At 57.8% G+C, this 17,949-nt stretch overlaps 1 long non-coding RNA gene across 1 annotated transcript; it reads right to left on the reverse strand.

Moving 5' to 3' along the window:
* Positions 1-446: 446 nt before the first annotated feature.
* LOC129783411 (uncharacterized) lies at positions 447-4,168 on the reverse strand. Its single transcript, XR_008745276.1, has 3 exons — positions 4,076-4,168; positions 2,215-2,443; positions 447-809 (listed from the first exon to the last, which is right to left on the reverse strand). It is a non-coding gene; the product is annotated as an uncharacterized LOC129783411 (long non-coding RNA).
* Positions 4,169-17,949: the final 13,781 nt, after the last annotated feature.

The following is a 17,949-nucleotide window of genomic DNA, read 5'->3' on the forward strand; positions in this document are numbered from 1 at the left end:
AAAGAAATTGTCCAACGAGAACATTCAGAGGCACAGCAAACCCAAAACACTGCATCAGGGGCTGCTTTCCCCCAGCCATTGACACAGAGCCCTTGTAATTGTCATATTGCACACACACTGCTGAATTACTGCAGCTAGATACTGGGTGTATCCTTTATTACGATTTCCAGGAAAACACTAATTTAGAACCAGTGTCAAATTCTAGGCTTACAGGACAGCCTTTCTGACAGCCAAATTCAAATGCCTACACTCAAGCAAAGCTGGTGGCTGGGGGGGGTGGTGTTTAAGCTGCTTCACAACTCTGCTTCACACTGAATGTGTAAGATGTGCTGCCAGATGCAGAGAGATCAGGAAGGAAGCAGAGAGGAAGAATCCCTCTCAAAAGGGCAAGGAGATCCTACAAGAGCTCCAGGCGAAGGAGACAAAGCTGCAGAATCAGGTGGTCTCATTTCCTCCACCAAAACACAACCCCAGGTTTAGAAAAACAATGACCTTGAACCACAAGAAGCACCATACCCGAGTTATTCTCCATAACAGTATAAATCAATTTGCAAACTCTCAGCAGCAGTACGACTTTCTTTTCAGGCGAATACATTTTCTGCGGGGTCACAAACTTTCAACATCCACGTAGTCTGGTGTTGGAACAAACACGCCCAGTTCCTGAGGATTCCTCTGCCGCACCACCTGAAGGTTTTCCTTCGGTTGTTTCCAAGAACCATCTGCAGTATGAAACTCTTTCAACATCGCTTCAATATGGCTCTTCAACGGCTTCAGAATGCACTTATGCATGGCCTTCTCCAGGACAACACCTGCAACGGGAAAACACAAGTTGAGCTGTCTTCCTCCTCTAGAGCAGAGCCAGCAGTAACATAACCACTCCCAAGAGACAGTGCAGAGCAAGACCTACTTGCTAAGGCTTAGTTATTATAGAAGCTGAGTCTCCAGATGTTTGTCAACAAGAAAATAAAAGGCAGAACAGAATCTGTATTCCATTTTCATTTCTGACAACGTGGGAAGTACAAAAAAACCCACAAAGGCAGACTACAGATTGTCACAACAACAACAACAACAACAACCAAAAAAGAAAAAAAAACCCAAAACAAAGCAGCAAGCAGGCAGCAGCTCCAGTTAACTTTTTCTTCTGTTGGCCAGAAGTGCCCCAGTTTTATTTTACTTTGAGCTTAGACTTTAATTCTGAAACTTGAAGCATAACACAGTCAGAACCCTAACTTTTGTCTGCTTTGGCATCTTTTTTTGCATGGTTTCCATCAGAAACTATAACTCACCCAAGGTCTCGTAAAACTTGGCTCAGCTTTAAGATCTTTATGATGCTGGACAGATTACAGGCACTAAACTATAAATGAAGACCAAGCTGTGTTTATCCAGCTTCAGATTTCATCATGCAAGCTTATATACAGCTCTGTCATCAAGTCTGAAGTTCTTTGTTTGGCAGTAGTGTGCACATGGCACAGTAACCTCTCAGTTGTTTTTCTTTTATTCTTGTTTTACTCCAGGTTTTCTTTAACAGTCAGTCTCCATTTCCAAGGTACAGAACACATCAACAGAGAAAGCTCTTTGGTAAATCCTTCCTTTGAAAACCTTTATAAGTGAATTTCCTCTTCCACTCAGCCTCCCTACGACAACATAGCTTACATTAATAATTAGCTTATATCCATTATTTGTACTGCAGCGAACCGCCACAAGCACAATAGAACCCAAGGACCCTTCAGCCTGGCCACAGCACAAACACCCTGGCAATGGGGCAGGACCAGAGCCCAGACTAGGCAGATGTATTAGGGGAGCACAGGGACCGAGAGGAGAAAGAGGAGAGGCCGTGTCGCTACTAGATCACACATTTGTACAGGCTAACAGTGGACATCCCTGCTGCTAGTGGCAACTCAAAGTTTCGTTAAACCTCATGCCCTTTCCAGGTTCTTTCCCTGTTCTTACATGTTTCTCCTAGACCAGTCTCTTTTTCTTCTCCCCCCGGCCTGCCCTTTTTGGGGGTGTTTTTTTTAGAAATGTCAGGCTATTCCTAAGGCTTGGGATTTACACACACACACGCTCCCCTCCAAATAAACATTACCTACTACTTTTGTTTTCTTGCTTCTGCTTTATGTTTTCATTTATTTTATCCCTGTGTTCAACCAATTTTCCTTTTGTGCCTTCAGACTGCTCTTTCTCATACAAACACGCCCTTCACACACTCCTCACCTTACGGTGTCTTTGCTTCACATGTAGCATTTATTCTGTACTTGTCTGGCACACAATTCCCAAATGTCCAACCCTACTGAGGGCTCCCACCTCCCCTGTCCCAATTCTGCTGGGGCTTTGGTAGCTTCTCTTGCTATTTTCCCCTTCCGAGGTCCTGACGGAGGTGGCAAAGCCATGTCTGCTTCATTCCCAGACGCTTCAAACACATCTAGGTGCTCTCTCATGGAGCCTGCAAAAAGGTGGAAAGAGTGAATGTGAGGAGCAGCACTTGCCCTCTGATCTTCTCTTTGTCTATAGCCACCAGTAAAGGCATAACCAGTCTGACACATGGTCTTGATGGCCTGTCACACAGCATGAAGGGCAGATCTAGCTTCCCACCAGACCAGAGCCACCAATTATACATAACAAGTGGCAACATTTCCAATGACTGATCTTGGTAGAACCACACAATCACCATTGACAGCACTACCAAACCCAGCCAGGAAAGCAGAAGCTTCACCCTTCTGCACAGTGACAGAAACTGCCTCTCCCTGCTACCAGAGCCATCCTCAGGGCTCACAGGGCAGAAATATTTTTCCACCAAGAAAAATGCACAAGTCTCACCCATTGGTATGTTAGCTAGCGGAATTTCTAGAGCAGGAGTCCTCAAACTACAGCCCGCAGGCCAGATACAGCCCCCCAGGGTCCTCAGTCCGGCCCCCGGTATTTACAGAAACATCCCCCCCCCCGCCCAGGGTTGGGGGGGGAACCAAGCAGCCGCAGAATCTGCCTGCCACTTCATCTGCACGCCAGCCCCCTGTTTAAAAAAGTTTCAGGACCCCTCTTCTAGAGGGTACACATAGCTCCTTGATAGCTTCACTGATTTTTATTTTATATTCTTTTTTTACAGTTCAGCTTGCTTCCTTTATTTATACTGCCTGTTCAGTTTTTTTAAAAAAGTGAAAACGTGAATGCTTTTGTAACTTCTGGAGAAAGGCTAACATGTGGCAGTGGCACTACAGTCAGAATTCAAGTACCAAAACCACGGCAAAGCTGTGCCTTGCCAAGTGACTTCCAAAGCAGGCTCTCGAGCCTGTCAACAAGACAGTCAAGTCCGGAGTCCCAAGGGAACTCTGCGCCAGCTCTGGCAGCGCGACTGAGCTCTCTGACCAAGTACACTGCCGTACAGAAATGTAAGGGGGCTGAAACCTCAGGCTCATTTACAAACTAGAAAAATGACGCTACCTGACTGGACGCGCTGGTTCAAGCGCCCAGCAGGCCCGGCTGCGTAACCACGAGGCACCAGCAATTCCTCGCGCTTGCCATTTGTAATACTTTGTACAGAAAGACAGCAGCCGCGGGGGCGGGGGGGAATTTCCGCCGCCGGCTTTCTTTTTCGTCGTGCCCGCTCGCAGGGGCTGAAGAGGCTCCTGAGCCGCCCCCCTGCGCCAGCGTTACCGCAGGCCCCAAGGCAGCCCCTGCGGCCCCAGCCCGCTGCCACGGCCCCGGCCGGCGGCTGGGGGAAAGACAAAGCCCCGCGCAGAGCTGCGGCGGCTGCCCGGGCACCCGGAGGCGGCGGGGGGGCGGCAGGGCGCCGCGGGCCGACCCCCCTCCCGGGCCCCGCCGCCGCTCCTCGCCTCCTCGCCGAGGCAGCGGCGCAGCTACGAGTGAAAAAAAGGCAGCACCGCGAGCAGCCCGCTGAGCACCGCCACTGCCGGGGAGACGAGAACCGCCGGCAGCCCCCGCCGCGCCCGGGCCGTCCTCCCGCCCCAGCCCGCCCGCCGCCGGCACCAGGCGCTCCCTGCCGCGGCCGAGCGCCGGCCCGCCACGTCCCCCCCGGCCGGCCGCTGCCCGACGGGGAGGCCCGGGCCCGCCCGCTCACCCAGCGCGCCGCCGCACGGCCCGGCCCGAAAGCCTTCCAGGCTCCCGGGGAAGCCCCGCACCGCCGCAGCCGCGCCGGGGCGCCGCGTGGCCGGAAATTAAACCCGCCTGCCGGGGCCGGGCCTGGCCCGCCGCCGGCCACGGGCATGCCCACGGCCCCGGGGGGGGTTGCCCCTGTGGGCCCTGCCGCCCTCCCCCCCCGCTATAGCCCCTGTCTTGCCCCTCCAGCCCCCTGCCCCTCCCGGCCCCCCTCTGCCCACACCCGCACCCCCATCCCTCCCCAAAACTGTGCCTGCCCGGAGAGCCCCCCCCCCGCTCACTCCGTGCGCCCCCCCCCGTGTCCCCCGCCCCCCTGCCTCCTCCGACCACCTGCCCCCCCCGCGCCCCCCTGCACCCCCGCCCCCCCTGCCCCCTCAGCCTTTACAGCCCCGGTTTGCTCCCTCATAGCCCCTACAGCCCCTCCTAACCCCTATAGCCCCCATCCTGTCCCCCCCGCCCCCTCACCACTTGCCTGCTCCAGGGGGGTGGGGCAGCCCCCCCGGGCTGTTTGCTGCTGGGGAGGCACCGGGGGGGACAGCTCGCACGCCCCCCCCCCCGCTTGGGGTGTGTGTGTCAGTGCCGCCCCCGGCCCCCTTACCGTGTCCGCCGTCCTGGGCCCCCCCTTGCCTGGGGAGGGGGCTCGACCTGGGCCCTCTGTGGACCCACCAGCAGGAACTGGGAGTATAGAGGAACGGGCTGGGGGCACAGCTGCCCTATGGCCCCCCCAGCCCCATGGCCCCCCCATGGGCTCCCCCACGAGGCCCCTGTGCCTCCCATCCACCCCAGATGCCCCCCAAGCCCCCCAGAGGACCTTGTGCCCTCCAACCAGCCCCCCAGCCGCTGCCAAGGCCCCTGCATAGTCACTGCACCCCCCAGCTCACCTAAAGGACCTAAGGCCCTTCGCAGCAACACTACTGCCCCCCCCAGAGGCCCCTGTACCCCCCCACCTGCCCGCCAAGTCCCTCCAGAGGCCCTTATGCCCCCCCAGGCCCTCAAATAGCCTTATGGCCCCCCCAGAGGCCCCAGAAGCCCCCAGGCCCCCTCACTAAGGCCCCTATGCCTCCCCAGACCCCTATGGGCTCCCCCAAACCCCCAGAGGCTCCTGTGCCCCCCCCCCCCAGAGCCCCCTATCCCTCCCAAGCCCCCCCAGAGGCACCTGTGCCGCCCCCCGAGGCCCCTATGCCTTCCTAGGGGCAGGGAAGACTCTATGGCCCCTCCAAGCCTCCCCAGAGGCCCCTGTGCCCCCCCCTCCGGCACCAACGAGCACCACGGGCCCCCCCAGAGGAACTTGTGGCCCACAACCAGGCCCCAGGACACTTCTGTTTGTGGTTCTCACTTTGCCCTGGTAGCCATGTGAAGCACACCACAACAGTTGTGCTACCTACTTTCTGGGGTGAAATGGGGAGAAGCTGACATTTGCACTCGGCCGCAGCCAAAATGCTCCACGGCACCACCCATGCACAGCTCCACCAGAGAAGATGCAGGATGGATTTCTGTTTGTGGTTCTCGCTGTGCCCTGGTAGCCATGTGAAGTTGCCTTCCTCACCTCTGTGAGGAACGCGAGCTCCCGCAGAGATAACTCACCAATGTCCAGCTGGGAGACAGGTCTTCAAACCGCGTACACCTCTTCCTCACCTGGGAATCGCTCTTGGACCGTAGCAAAAGTCCCGAGTCCTGTGACCAGGGAAACGGCACAAAGGCTGACCACAGGGAAGAGCGAAACTCTATGACGTGCCAAATGCTTTCTCAGACTAGATCTGGGCACGCTTTCGCTCCTGGCTGACCAAGAAGCTGGAATTGCTGCGATTCACAGCTCCACCGACGCTCAATAGCAGAGTCTCACCTGGGTCACCAGAAAATGATCCCGTAAAGGCGGTCACGGTGAAAAACCCTCTCAGACCGTCGAAAAGTCACCTCCTCTGGGCCATGGCCGCTCTGACAGGGCTCTTCCCAAAGCAGCCAACTCTGTTCCTCATGCCGACCAGGAGTCTCCCTTTTCCCCCAGCTCCATCACAATGTACACTTTTCCAGCTGATGTCTCAAAAATCTCATCGGTTTTGATGATTGAGGGGTGGTGCAAACATCTCAAAGCCTCAATTTCCCGTCAGGCACAGGGGACGCTCACCTGAGAGCAGCTCCTGGCTGCACTGTGAGAGGGGGGCGAGGCCCGACAGGAGGCCTCATAGCCCTGGGCACAGGATCCCTCTGAATTCAGCTGTTCCATTGCCTCAGGCAGCCAACACAGAAAATGGTGCCGCAAGGCATGCGGTGCCACGGTTTGAAACTCCAGTGCCAAGCCAGAAGGGGGGAAACTGTCAACCCGCTTGGTCCTTGATGTCAGAAAGCGCTTCCTTGCCTAGTTTCTTACCCGTTGCAACTCTCAGCTACACCACATGCTTGAGGTTTTTCTAGGCTTCTCTCCGGGAAGGAAAAGGATGCCCAACTGCATGCATGCGTGTAATCACTAGAGCGTTTTGGAGTTTAAACTGTGAAAAATTACGTTTCAAAAGAGAATCACAATGACACCCATTACCAGCCAAGGTTCATGCCAGATGTTCTCCATAAAGGAGGACAGAGAAAGGTGTGGCTATATTGCCCACAGAACGCCAGAATCATTTCAGCTAGCAGGCACCCTGGAAGGTCTCCCATGCCTCCTCCTGTTCTAAACAGCCACAGTGAAGGAAAGGCTCCACGGAAGGAAAATCCTTCTCTCGTCACAGCTAGGGGTGCCACCGAGGCACTTCCTGGGTCCCAGTGTTACAGAAAGAAGTCTGAAGCACTCTCCTCCAGAACTGATTCTCGTCTAAGAACAGCCAAAGGTCAGGGAAATGCACAAGTGGAAAGACGCCTGAGACAGAGACATAAATGCACATACACGTAACAGTTTACTATGAGGTTTGCTTCCTCAGGCAGCAATGTTCAAGTATCCTCATCAGTCTTCCTCCCCACCTTTATCCAGTCTTCCCTATTTCTGTTTCAAACGTCTGTAAAAACCTCTTTCAGTTTATTCTGAGAGGTTTGTTGTGCACCTCATTTCGTTCGTAGCATGGTCCTGCTGCCCTGCTAATATGGCAAAATGTCAAGAACCAACTCTAGACGGAGCCCCCAGACGTCTGGCCAACAGCTAAACTACCGAAGGTCTGGCTTTTCTCACCAAAACAGCTACTCTCAGGACAAGGTCTTAAAAACGGAGGGCTTTAAAAACAAGTGGCTCATGTAGGTGCTCCTACGCCCCCCTGCCATGGGCAGGTTCCTCGTGAGACCAAGGTGCTGCGGGGTGGTGCGGTGCAAGCATTAGTTAAACCAGACCAAGTTTACGATGCAAAGGAAATGGTCAAAGTCCTCGGTTTGAATGGCAGAGAGGCACCTGGAAGTCAGCTAGAGGCAAGTTCCGGCCAGAGTGCGGGCTTGCTGCCAGCACCAGCCCAGGGCTCTCCCGAGCAAGTGCCAGGACACCCTGAGGACAGAGGCTGACTCAAATAACAGGCCCTGGGAGCAAGGGCAGCAGAGGCCCCAGCTGGTCAGCAGCTGGAGCGCCAGAGGCACGGGCAGAGGCCCAAGGCGTGGGCTCTGCTTGGCATGGAGAAGAAGGAGCACAGGGGCTCTCCAGCTCTGCCTGCCGGCATGGGCCTTGCCTGCACACGTCTTTCTCCCAGGATGGACCAGGCACAGGCAACCACTGGCGGAACGTGCTCAGCTTTTATTGCTCTCAGAACGTGCCCAGGGTGGAGCAGAGTCTGGCACCACAATGTCCTCATGGCAGCTGAACGTGTTGGGCGCCGTCCATGCACCCATGCCTCGCGTGCCTCCCTGTGCCACACCCTCTGGGTACCGCACAGGATCAGGGCCAGCTGCCATCTCTGGGGACCCCTTTGCCAGCACGGCGCTGCTGCTCTTGCTGTGGCCTGATGCAAGAAGGGCAGAAAGCCTTGCGCAGAGCCCTGAGCGCCCTGCGGAGGAGGGAGGGCCGTCGCCGTCGAGCTGGGGCATGCGGGAGGGCAGCCATGCCTGTGGAAGGAAGACAAGTGTAGGCAGGGGGCTGGGCAGGTACCGGGCAAGATCCTGCCTGCTCCCCGCCACCGAGAGCTTTCCCCAGGGAGTGGTGGCCAGGGAACGGCCAGCCCCCATGCACGCAGTCCTTCTGCTTTGGCCTGGGTGCACATTGCCGGGACGGCTGGGCTAAGCCTCCCCTTGCCGGGCCAGCGCTACACTCGGGGATGTACCTGGCTCATCCTCGGGCTCATCCCTGGGCTTGGAGCAGGGCCACGTGTTATCGCTCTGCTCAGGGGCTGGCTGCCCCTCCTGGAAACCACCACGGGGGTCCTGGAACAGCTCCAGGAATGAGGGGTGGGCCATAATGCTGTGGATGGCGACGTCTTCCCCTTGGCACAGCTCTTTGCCACCGTCGTCGTCTTCCCGCTTGTCCTCCTCTATGGCTGAGTGCCCTGGCTGCTCCTATGAAAACATTAACAGCCAAAGGAGATCCAAGCATCCGTTATTGGCTACCGGGGGAAACACAGGGGCTTAGGGACATGCTTTAGTGGTAGACTACGCAGTGCCGTGTGTCGGGTTGGTTAGGTTTATGGTCCCTGCAGCCAGAGGAGGGCTGTGCGTCACCTCTGTGCTGGGAAGCCACATGCACGTGGAGAGCAAGAGCACAGGCAGGGGATGGAGGGGATGTCAGCGGGCTGACACGGACAGCACCAGCCATCTCCCTGCTGCACATGGCCTGGACACTGCACCTGCCGGCCGTAGCTCGTGGTGCTCAGTGCTGGTCACGCGCCCCTGGCTCACCTGGTGCCAAGAGTCCCAGGACAAGGGAGACCCCGGGGCATCTGTTTCATCTTCTACTGCTGGCTCAAGGTGGGGTGCAGCAGCATCATGCAGAGAGATCTGAGGCAGCAATGAAGCCAGATCTTCCTCGTGCGCTGCTGGGGAGAAAATGGCTGTGCTGGCCTCTCCTTGATGGTCTCCAGACATGGCAGAAGCCGTGTGTTCTCCATCCTCACATTCTGCTGGCACTAGAGTGGCTGAGTTGGGCTCTCTCTGATGCTCTCCAGGCAAGGAAGACTCACTGTCCTGAGATGCTGCAGGTGTTGTTGCTGCAGTCACCACATGCATGGTTTGTGCTGGGTCCCGCTGTTCTACCAGCTGCCTGTTGGGTCTCTGAATCGCTGTCACAGCCTTGTGCAGGATCTCACTCACGTCCCACTGGTCTGTGTCCTGCAGAGGTGCGGCGCAGGCTGCGGGGCTGTGTGGAGCAGCCGCCTGGCTCTCTGCCTGTGCTGCTGTGGGCTGCTCACTGAGGAGAGGAGATTCCTGTGCCTTTGCCACCTCTTTTCCTATGAGAGTTAGAGGTGCACAGTGCCCCTCTTCCTCAGGAGCGGTTGCCAGGGAAAGAGCTGCTGGCTCAGCATCCATGGGTTCCTCCGGGACAGGGAACATGCTCTGCAGGTCTCTAGCTGTGTCTCCTGCTGCCCCTCTGCCTACACTGCTCAGCCAGCAGGGTCCATCCTGGGGAACAGCGTGGGGGTCCTGGAAGAACTCCAGGAATGAGGGGTTGACCCAGATGCTGTGGTAGATGATGTTCTTATCTTGGGACAGCTCTTTATCATCGTCATCTTCCCAATTGTCCTCCTCAGACATGAACCCTGGCGCATCCTATAAAAACATTAACAGCCAAAGGAGATCTAGGCATCCGTTATTGGCTACCGGGGAAAGACAGGCGCTTAGGGACATGCTTTAGTGGTAGACTACGCAGTGCCGTGTGTCGGGTTGGTTAGGTTTATGGTCCCTGCAGCCAGAGGGGGGCTGTGCGTCACCTCTGCGCTGAGAAGCCACATGCACGTGGAGAGCAAGAGCACAGGCAGGGGATAGAGGGGTTGTCAGCGGGCTGACACGGACAGCACCAGCCATCTCCCTGCCGCACACACCCTGGACACTATACGTGCCTACAGGACCTTGTGATGGTCCGTGCCCGACACGCACTCCAGGCTCACCTGGTGCCAAGACTCTGCAGACAAGGGAGAATCCATGTAACCTCTTTTATCTTCCCCTGCTCGGTCAAGGTGGGGTATGGCAGCATCATCCAGAGAGATCTGAGGCAGCAATGAAGCCAGATCTTCCTCGTGCGCTGCTGGGGAGAAAATGGCTGTGCTGGCCTCTCCTTGATGGTCTCCAGACATGGCAGAAGCCATGTGTTCCCCATCCTCACATTCCTCTTGCACGAGAGAGGCTGTGCTGGCCTCTCCTGGAGGCTTTCCAGGCAAGGAAGACTCGCTGTCCTGAGTTGCTGAAGGTGGTCTTGGTGCCATCACCACATGCACGTTTTGTGCTGGGTCCCGCTGTTCTGCCAGCTGCTGACCGAGTCCCTGGATCGCAGCCACAGCCTCGTTCAGGACCCCACTCATTTTACACTGGTCTGTGTCCTGCAGAGCCATGTTGTAGGCTGCGGGGCTGTGTGGGGCAGCCGCCTGGCTCTCTGCCTGTGCTGCTGTGGGCTGCTCACTGAGGAGAGCAGAATCGGGTGCATTCATTGACTCTTGTGCTATGGGAGCTAGATGTGCGCAGTGCCCCTCTTCCTCAGAAGGTGTGGCCAGGGCAGCAGCTGCTGGCTCAACTTCCACGGGTTCCCCTTGCATAGCTGAAATGCTCTGTAGGTTGCCAGCTGCGTCTGCTGCTGCCCCTCTGCCTACACTGCTCAGCCAGCAGGGCCCATCCTGGGGACCAGCGTGGGGGTCCTGGAAGAACTCCAGGAATGAGGGGTTGACCCAGATGCTGTGAATGGTGATGCCCTCTTCTTGGGGCAGCTCATTGTCTTCTCCCCAGTCTTTTTCCTTTGGCAGGGACCCCGGGCTGTTCCGTGGCCTTGCTGCCCTTGCCCAGTTCTTCTTGAGGACACGAGCCGCTGCGCTTGCATGACTGCCTGTCCTGCTGGGCTGGGCTTTCTGATCCTCCGTCTTCACTGACGGCATGGCCACATGCTCCTGAAGAGCCTTGTGGTGCTCCCGCAGCGATTTGCCTTTGCACTTGTTTTTGGTGAGCGTCACCTGTGTTTTGAGATCGCGCTCTTCCGCTTGTCCCTGCTGCCCTGAAGCCACATCCCTCCTGCCCAGGGAAGCTGGCACAGAAACCCTGCCAGCAGCACCAGTGCTTTTACGTGCATGAGGATCAGGCACGTGCTGACCTGCAGGGGCCTTGCCACTGTGGGCCACCCGGACCTCCTCTGATCTTGCCATCTTCGCCGCACCCAGCCTGTGTTCCCGATGCCACTGTGCCGCTGTCTGCTGGCTGGGTTGGTGGCTCCCAGTGCAAACCTTGTCCGGGTCCGTACTCAAAAGGTACCTCTTTGTCTCCTTCCCAGCTGTGGCATTGGCTGCAGGGCTGTGTGGGGCATGCCTCCTGCTCTGCACCCTGGTGGCTTTCCCCTGCTCACCAGGGATGCCCCGAGTAGATGGGACAAGCTGTCGGTGTCTGCTGGTTGCAGTGCTGCTGGCCTTTCCCCTGCCCTGGGCAGAAGCTGCAGAGGCTGCTGCTGGCAGAGGCGGGAGCTTGCAGCAAGTGCTGGCAGCTCCTGGTGCCCGAGCTGCGTGCACCTTCTGTGGTGCTGCTGCCTGCCTTGCTGGCAGACGGGCTGTCTCCTCCCGCCTCACCCTGATGGAGGGCATTGCCACCCTGCACGCCGGGCTGTCCGTCTGCAAGAGAAGGCGAGGAGAGAGGCTGCGTGACTGTGGCCCTTCGCCCGTGCCCCCGTGTCCCAGCTGGAAGAGCCCCTGTGCCGGCTCCCCTGCCAGCCCCCAGGGCAGCACTCGGCCCCACAGGGAGTTGCCGCTCGGCTCCCAGAGCTGGCTGGGGAGCGCACTGCTCCGGCCATGGCCCACAGTGACTCCTGGGAGCATCCCCAGCATGCCCGGGCAGCCTGCAGGCACGGCTTGGGGGGCTCAGCTTGCTAGGTGACCGGGCCCTCCCGTCCCCTCCTGCAGCTCCCGCGTGCCTGTCGGCAGCGCCTGGACTCGGGAAGACGTTTGTCCCGGGCTCCCTCGGGCTCCCTACCTGTGCACGTCGGCTCCCAGCGGCCTGCGAGCTCTGTGGGCAGGGGAGCCGTCGCAGCCTGTTCCCATGGGGGGACGAAGCCTGTCCCTGGCTGTCCTGCGGCGCTGCCAGCGGCTGCCTGTGGCCCATCTGCGGGCAGGAGGAGGAGAAGTCAAGGACTGGAGGCGGCTGCCTTGGCACAGCGGCCCCCACAGTGGCAGCAAGCCCGGCCCTGGCACTAAGGCAGCTCCGCGTGGCCCTGTCCCACCACCGGCCTCCCCCTCCTGCCCCGTCCCTCACCTGGCGCCGGTTCTGCAGGCCCGGCAGCCTGCTGTTGGGCTGGGGGGGCGCGTTTGCCTCCTCATGCGTGGGCATCTTCGGCGGCGCCTGCCGACGACCGGCCATGGTCACCCAGGGGAGATGCTGCCTCCTGAGGGAGTGGCTCTCCTGGGAGTGGGCACCCCAGGGCTCTGGCTCCTTAAATACCCGCGGGGTCACCGTGGGGACCCGCATCACAATGACCTCTGGGCACGCTGCGCCGCCTGCATCACAAAGCCCTGGCTGTGGATGCTGTGGAGCCTGGCGGGGACTGGCTGTGCCCGGCTGTGCCCGGCGTGGGGCAGCCCCTGCTTGCCCCTCACAGAGGCCCCAGCAGGCCCGAGCCCGCACCTCCCACATCCCCCCGGTGCCAGCAGCCTCTGCAGAGCTCAGTCCTGTGTGCGTGCAGCAGCTCTGGCTGCCACCACCCGGGGCCTTGTCCCCAGGCATGGCTCCCACACAGGGCGCCCAGGCCTGGGGACGCTCCGGTGCCCGCTACAGCAACGCAGGGGAGGCCCGCAGGCCCGTGCCCAGAGGCCACTGGCCACGCCGAGCTGCTCCCGGCAGTCGCCATGGGCCGCGGGGTGACCAGCCCTCTCCCCAGCCGGCTCTGGGAGGTCCCTCCCAGGCTGCTCTTCTTCAGTGCCTTTCCTCCAGAGGTGGAGCGTGCACGGGCTCACACCCACAGCCAGGACGAGGGAGCAGGGCTGCCTCCCTGGGGCTGATGCTCTGTGCTCCCTTTCCAGCTGGAATGAAAAGAAAAGCTGCCTTTGTTCCCAGTTACAACACAGAGAAACACCTGTGTCTCATGCACGTGCCTGCACCTTTTCTGACAGAAAATGGCTTTGGGGCACAATGGAAACTCCTGGGGAGAAAAAAAAACCCAAACCATTAAAATAAACGCTGCTCAGCTGATGTTGGAGACCTTGGTATTAGACACCCAGACTTGTTCTCCTCCACGCAGTTGTCACTCCTGCACCAGGAATTGCTTGCTAGTGGGTGAATCTGACGGCAGCAGCTCCCAGGCAGAGCTGAGAGCAGCCCCTGGGGACATCTTTAGGCTTTACAGCAGTGTTTGCTGCCCCAGCACGGGTCCCCTGCCCCCTGCAGGGGCCAGGCAGGAGGCTGGAGGGAAGAGTCCCACCAACAGCTTTGGCCTCCAGGCTGGAGAACCCTGTCCCAGGCTCAGGCACCGCTGCCTCCGGGCTCCCCTACCCCACCCTGGGGCAATAAGGCAACTCTCTTCCTTCTACAGAACAACACGCAAAGCTTAAGGGGAGGAGGAGATGCCTATTTCCTCCCTAATGCAGGTTTCCCCCAGGCCTAGAGGTTGCCACAGGGCTCTATGGTCAGTGTTCAAAGGTGTCTCAAATGCCAAAAGGAAAGTGGCTTTTCGCAGGCAACAATGCAGTGAGATTTCTGAAGCTGTGTAAAATAACGTGTTCACCTTGCCCATCAAGTGCATTATCGTGAGGACCTGGCAAGGGCCCTGCTTTTGTACAGCAGCAGAGATGCTGTTGTAGCCACAGGACTCCAAGTTCTGGGGGCGTGAAAGGAACAAACTCAAACATCTCAGAGCTCACCATGACATCAAAATAGCTGGCCGGGAAACCCTTCTTCGAAGCTGCTAGATGAAATGACAGGGCAGAAACGTAGAGGGAGCAAGTTTTCTCAGGAAAGGAAAGAGAAACCCCACTTTTTTTGAAACACAGATTTAGCCCCCTTAATATTTTTTCTTGTTAGATTGTGTCAGCAGTCAGACTGCGAGCACGTGATTGAACTGTTAAAACACCCAGATACTGGAGGATTATTTCCTGTATTAAATCCTCTTACAAGCAGGGCGGTCTGTTGCCCTGCGGGTAGGGTAGTACAGCGGTATGACTGGCATGACAGGCAATTTTCCTTTCCGAGTACAAGGATGCATTTATGAAGGCAACTCTGGGGTGTAAGCGGTGCCGCACAACAAAGCAGCCTGTGAAACCCAGACGTTAGCTGTTAGAAACAGGAAGAGGCAATGGGCCTTTGCTTCAGACTCGGCAAAAGATTTACCAAACCCGAGGCAGGTGACAAAAAGGGAAGAGTTTCCGTGGCGTAACTTTGGTGTGGCAGGTGAGGTTTCCATCCATGTTCCTCATGCCTCCGCCTCGTTTTGTTTGCAGATGCAGCGTTGGATCAAACTGCAAGACCAGTTTTCTTTACTGCACATGCTACTGTAGTGCAAATACCCTGTGGTTTCTCAGGACGCACGCCAATCCCACCCCTAGTGCCTGATGGCTGAGATCCCCACTGGCTCCAGTAGCTGCACTCGGACCCCCTCTCACTCCACTGGCTGCACTGGGACGCACACCAGTAGCTGGCACCACAAGCCAGAGCTGCCTACGGCCTCGCGTTGACTCCAGTAGCTGGCACTCAGTCCACCCGCGCCACGTCCCCCATAGCAGGCACAGAGTCCCTTCAGCTCACAGACAAACAGGACAGGGAGTGAGATTACACAGAGAGGTCATTAAAAGAGGTTTAATGAGAAGCTCTATGAGAAGACAGGACAGACGTCATCTATGCCCTGCCACCAATCACTTGTCTCTGGGGAGACTGTGGTGTCATCAGGTCGCCCGTCACCTGGAACTTCCTCAACGAGATTAGAGGGGATCAATCCCCTTGTGCCGTCGGTCAGCTCTCCCACGTACCAACCGTCTCCATCCACGTCTCCAAAGATTTAAACGTATTGCCCAGCAACTAGCGGAAGCTCCAGCTCAGGCCGCTCGTTGGGACCATCGAAAGGATCATAGCTGTAACGAGCGATGAATGCTCGAAGCTCTGCCGGTTGTTTTCTCATAGCCTCCGGCAGGACGGACTCCTTGTCTGCTCCCAGGTTAGCCTGCTGCGGCTTGGAAACGGTGCTGTTGGATCTTTCTCCTTCCAGCCGTCCCAATTTCTGAAACAGCTGCTGGCAGCATTTCTTTAGCTTCTCAAACCGATCACTCAGTTCCTTCAGCGGGGCTGGAAACGCTCACAGGGATTCTCTGTGCTCCCTGTGGGCCAGCTTTGTCTCCTCATGTTCCCTCTCCAGCTGTCGACTCCTTTCTGCCCTGTCCTTCATGGCTGTCAGCTCGCGCTTGGCTGCTTCAGTTGGGTAAAAAGACAGATGGTTGCTTGGATGGCAGAGTCTCGCTCCTCTGCCAGATGCGCTAGCTGCCCTTTCAGGTTGGCATTTTCAGCCTGAACCTGTTCTGTCAAAGCCATCTGCCCACGCAGGCGAGCGTTTTCTTCAGCCAGGTGGGTGTTTTCATTTGTCACCTTGGCGAGCTGCACCTGCAACTCCTCACAAGCTTGCCCGGGGGTGCTCACATCAGAGGATCCCTCTTCATCTGCAGCTGCTCGGGCCTCCAGCCCCTCAGCTGCCTTCTGTGCCAAGTCGTCCCGCTTGTCCCGTGCCAGCAGAGCTCTGCTGGGCTCTCCCATTTCTCCACGCCTCGGATGAGGAAGCAATGGCGGGCACAGTTGCTCAGCGGAGCGCTGGATGGGCAGTGGCCCGCGAGCATTGACCAGGCGATGGATGGTCACCTGCAGCTGCCTGGCTCGCTCTCCCAGCCGCAAGGTGAGGGCAGCTAGTTGAGCATTCTTCTGCTGCAGTCTCCCTGCCTCCTTGCATGCTCTTGGAGAACCGTCCTTTCCCAGGAGGCGGCTCTCCATCTCAAGGGCACTCTGTTGCCTCTCCAGGTCTTTCAGAAGACGCTGCAGGCGTCTGCTCTGCTCCAGGAGATGGCTGTATGCGCTGCCAGGCAGCATCAAGTCCTCCCGCTCCATCACCCGGAGCTGAGCACCTCTCACAGCCTGGCACGTTGCTTGTGGCCCAGCACTGTGGCTTTCTGTTGGTCTTTCCTGCAGGGCCGCCAAGGTGTGGGGCCTGTTTCTGCCAGAGGAACAGGAGCTCTGCGTCCCCTGATGGCCCTGGTTGCCAGGAGAGCCCTCGGGCTGGGCCGTGCAGGGGGAGGCAGGCAGCTCGCGCTTGAACCGCTGCAGGATGGGTTGGGTGGACAGTGCCATCTCCTGCTGCAGCTGGTTCTGGAGGCAGCGGGTGCGGGTGGGCTGGGAGACAGCTGTGGCATTGGCTGCAGGGCTGCGTGGGGCATGGCTCCTGCTCTGCCCACTGGTGGCTTTCCCCTGCTCACCAGGGATGCCCCGAGTAGATGGGACAAGCTGTCGGTGTCTGCTGGTTGCAGTGCTGCTGGCCTTTCCCCTGCCCTGGGCAGAAGCTGCAGAGGCTGCTGCTGGCAGAGGCGGGAGCTTGCAGCAAGTGCTGGCAGCTCCTGGTGCCCGAGCTGCGTGCACCTTCTGTGGTGCTGCTGCCTGCCTTGCTGGCAGACGGGCTGTCTCCTCCCGCCTCACCCTGATGGAGGGCATTGCCACCCTGCACGCCGGGCTGTCCGTCTGCAAGAGAAGGCGAGGAGAGAGGCTGCGTGACTGTGGCCCTTCGCCCGTGCCCCCGTGTCCCAGCTGGAAAAGCCCCTGTGCCGGCTCCCCTGCCAGCCCCCAGGGCAGCACTCGGCCCCACAGGGAGTTGCCGCTCGGCTCCCAGAGCTGGCTGGGGAGCGCACTGCTCCGGCCATGGACCATCCTGTGTTTTAACCATCATTATCTCAAAAACACCAGCCGCCTTCTTAGGGTCGTCTCGGTAATTTCCTGCAGTTGCTTTGCAATGCTTCAACTCTGTTATTGAAAACGGGACCGTCACCGTAATGGGTCCTTCATTTCCCACAGCCTGGCGCAGGGGAGCCTGTATCACTTCCCCTGGTTTGGCCCGCTCCCACCCTGCGGCTGGGCTAAAACCTTCTGCCCCACTAAATCGCTCTCCCTCATCACAGCCACTTCCCTGTGTGAAATGTGTGCATTTGCTTCGTGTCGATATAGAACAATGCTAGGACCGCAGGATGAAATGTAACCTTCTGTCTGACAGACCCTTGTATAACCACACGCTTAAGAAAAACAGAGTGATCAATGTCTATAGTTCCTGTATCTTGCAAAGAACATCTGGCTACATACCTCGTTTCTGTATCTTAAAAAGGACATCTGGTTACACACCCTGATATGCAGGCTGAGCTGCTAACAGCAGAGTGTTAAGTAAGAGAAGTTTACAGGGCGCACGCGTAAAATCTAGGGTCATCCTAAGGGTGAGCCGAGGAAGACTGCTGACTTCATCCACCAACCGCCCCACAGGGGTTAAGAAGACCCTCGGAGATAGAAAGAGCATGCGCCACAAAGTACACGCCTGTTCCAAGGACCCATTGACATAAACCGACCCTTTCTTAGAAATAGCTAGGAATATGTCTTAGTTCAGGAAATATAAACCAAAAATAAACTTTGTACAGCGCGCGTCTTGGTGGAGCGGAGGCTCCCGGTGCACCCAGCGCTGTTTGCTTGCCTCTATTTGCAGCGCTGTGTGTTAGATTTCTGACCAAAACAGCGGTGATAACACACTAGATTTTTAGC

The sequence above is a fragment of the Falco peregrinus genome, unplaced genomic scaffold, assembly GCF_023634155.1.
Source record: "Falco peregrinus isolate bFalPer1 unplaced genomic scaffold, bFalPer1.pri scaffold_40, whole genome shotgun sequence".
Lineage (NCBI taxonomy): Eukaryota > Metazoa > Chordata > Aves > Falconiformes > Falconidae > Falco > Falco peregrinus.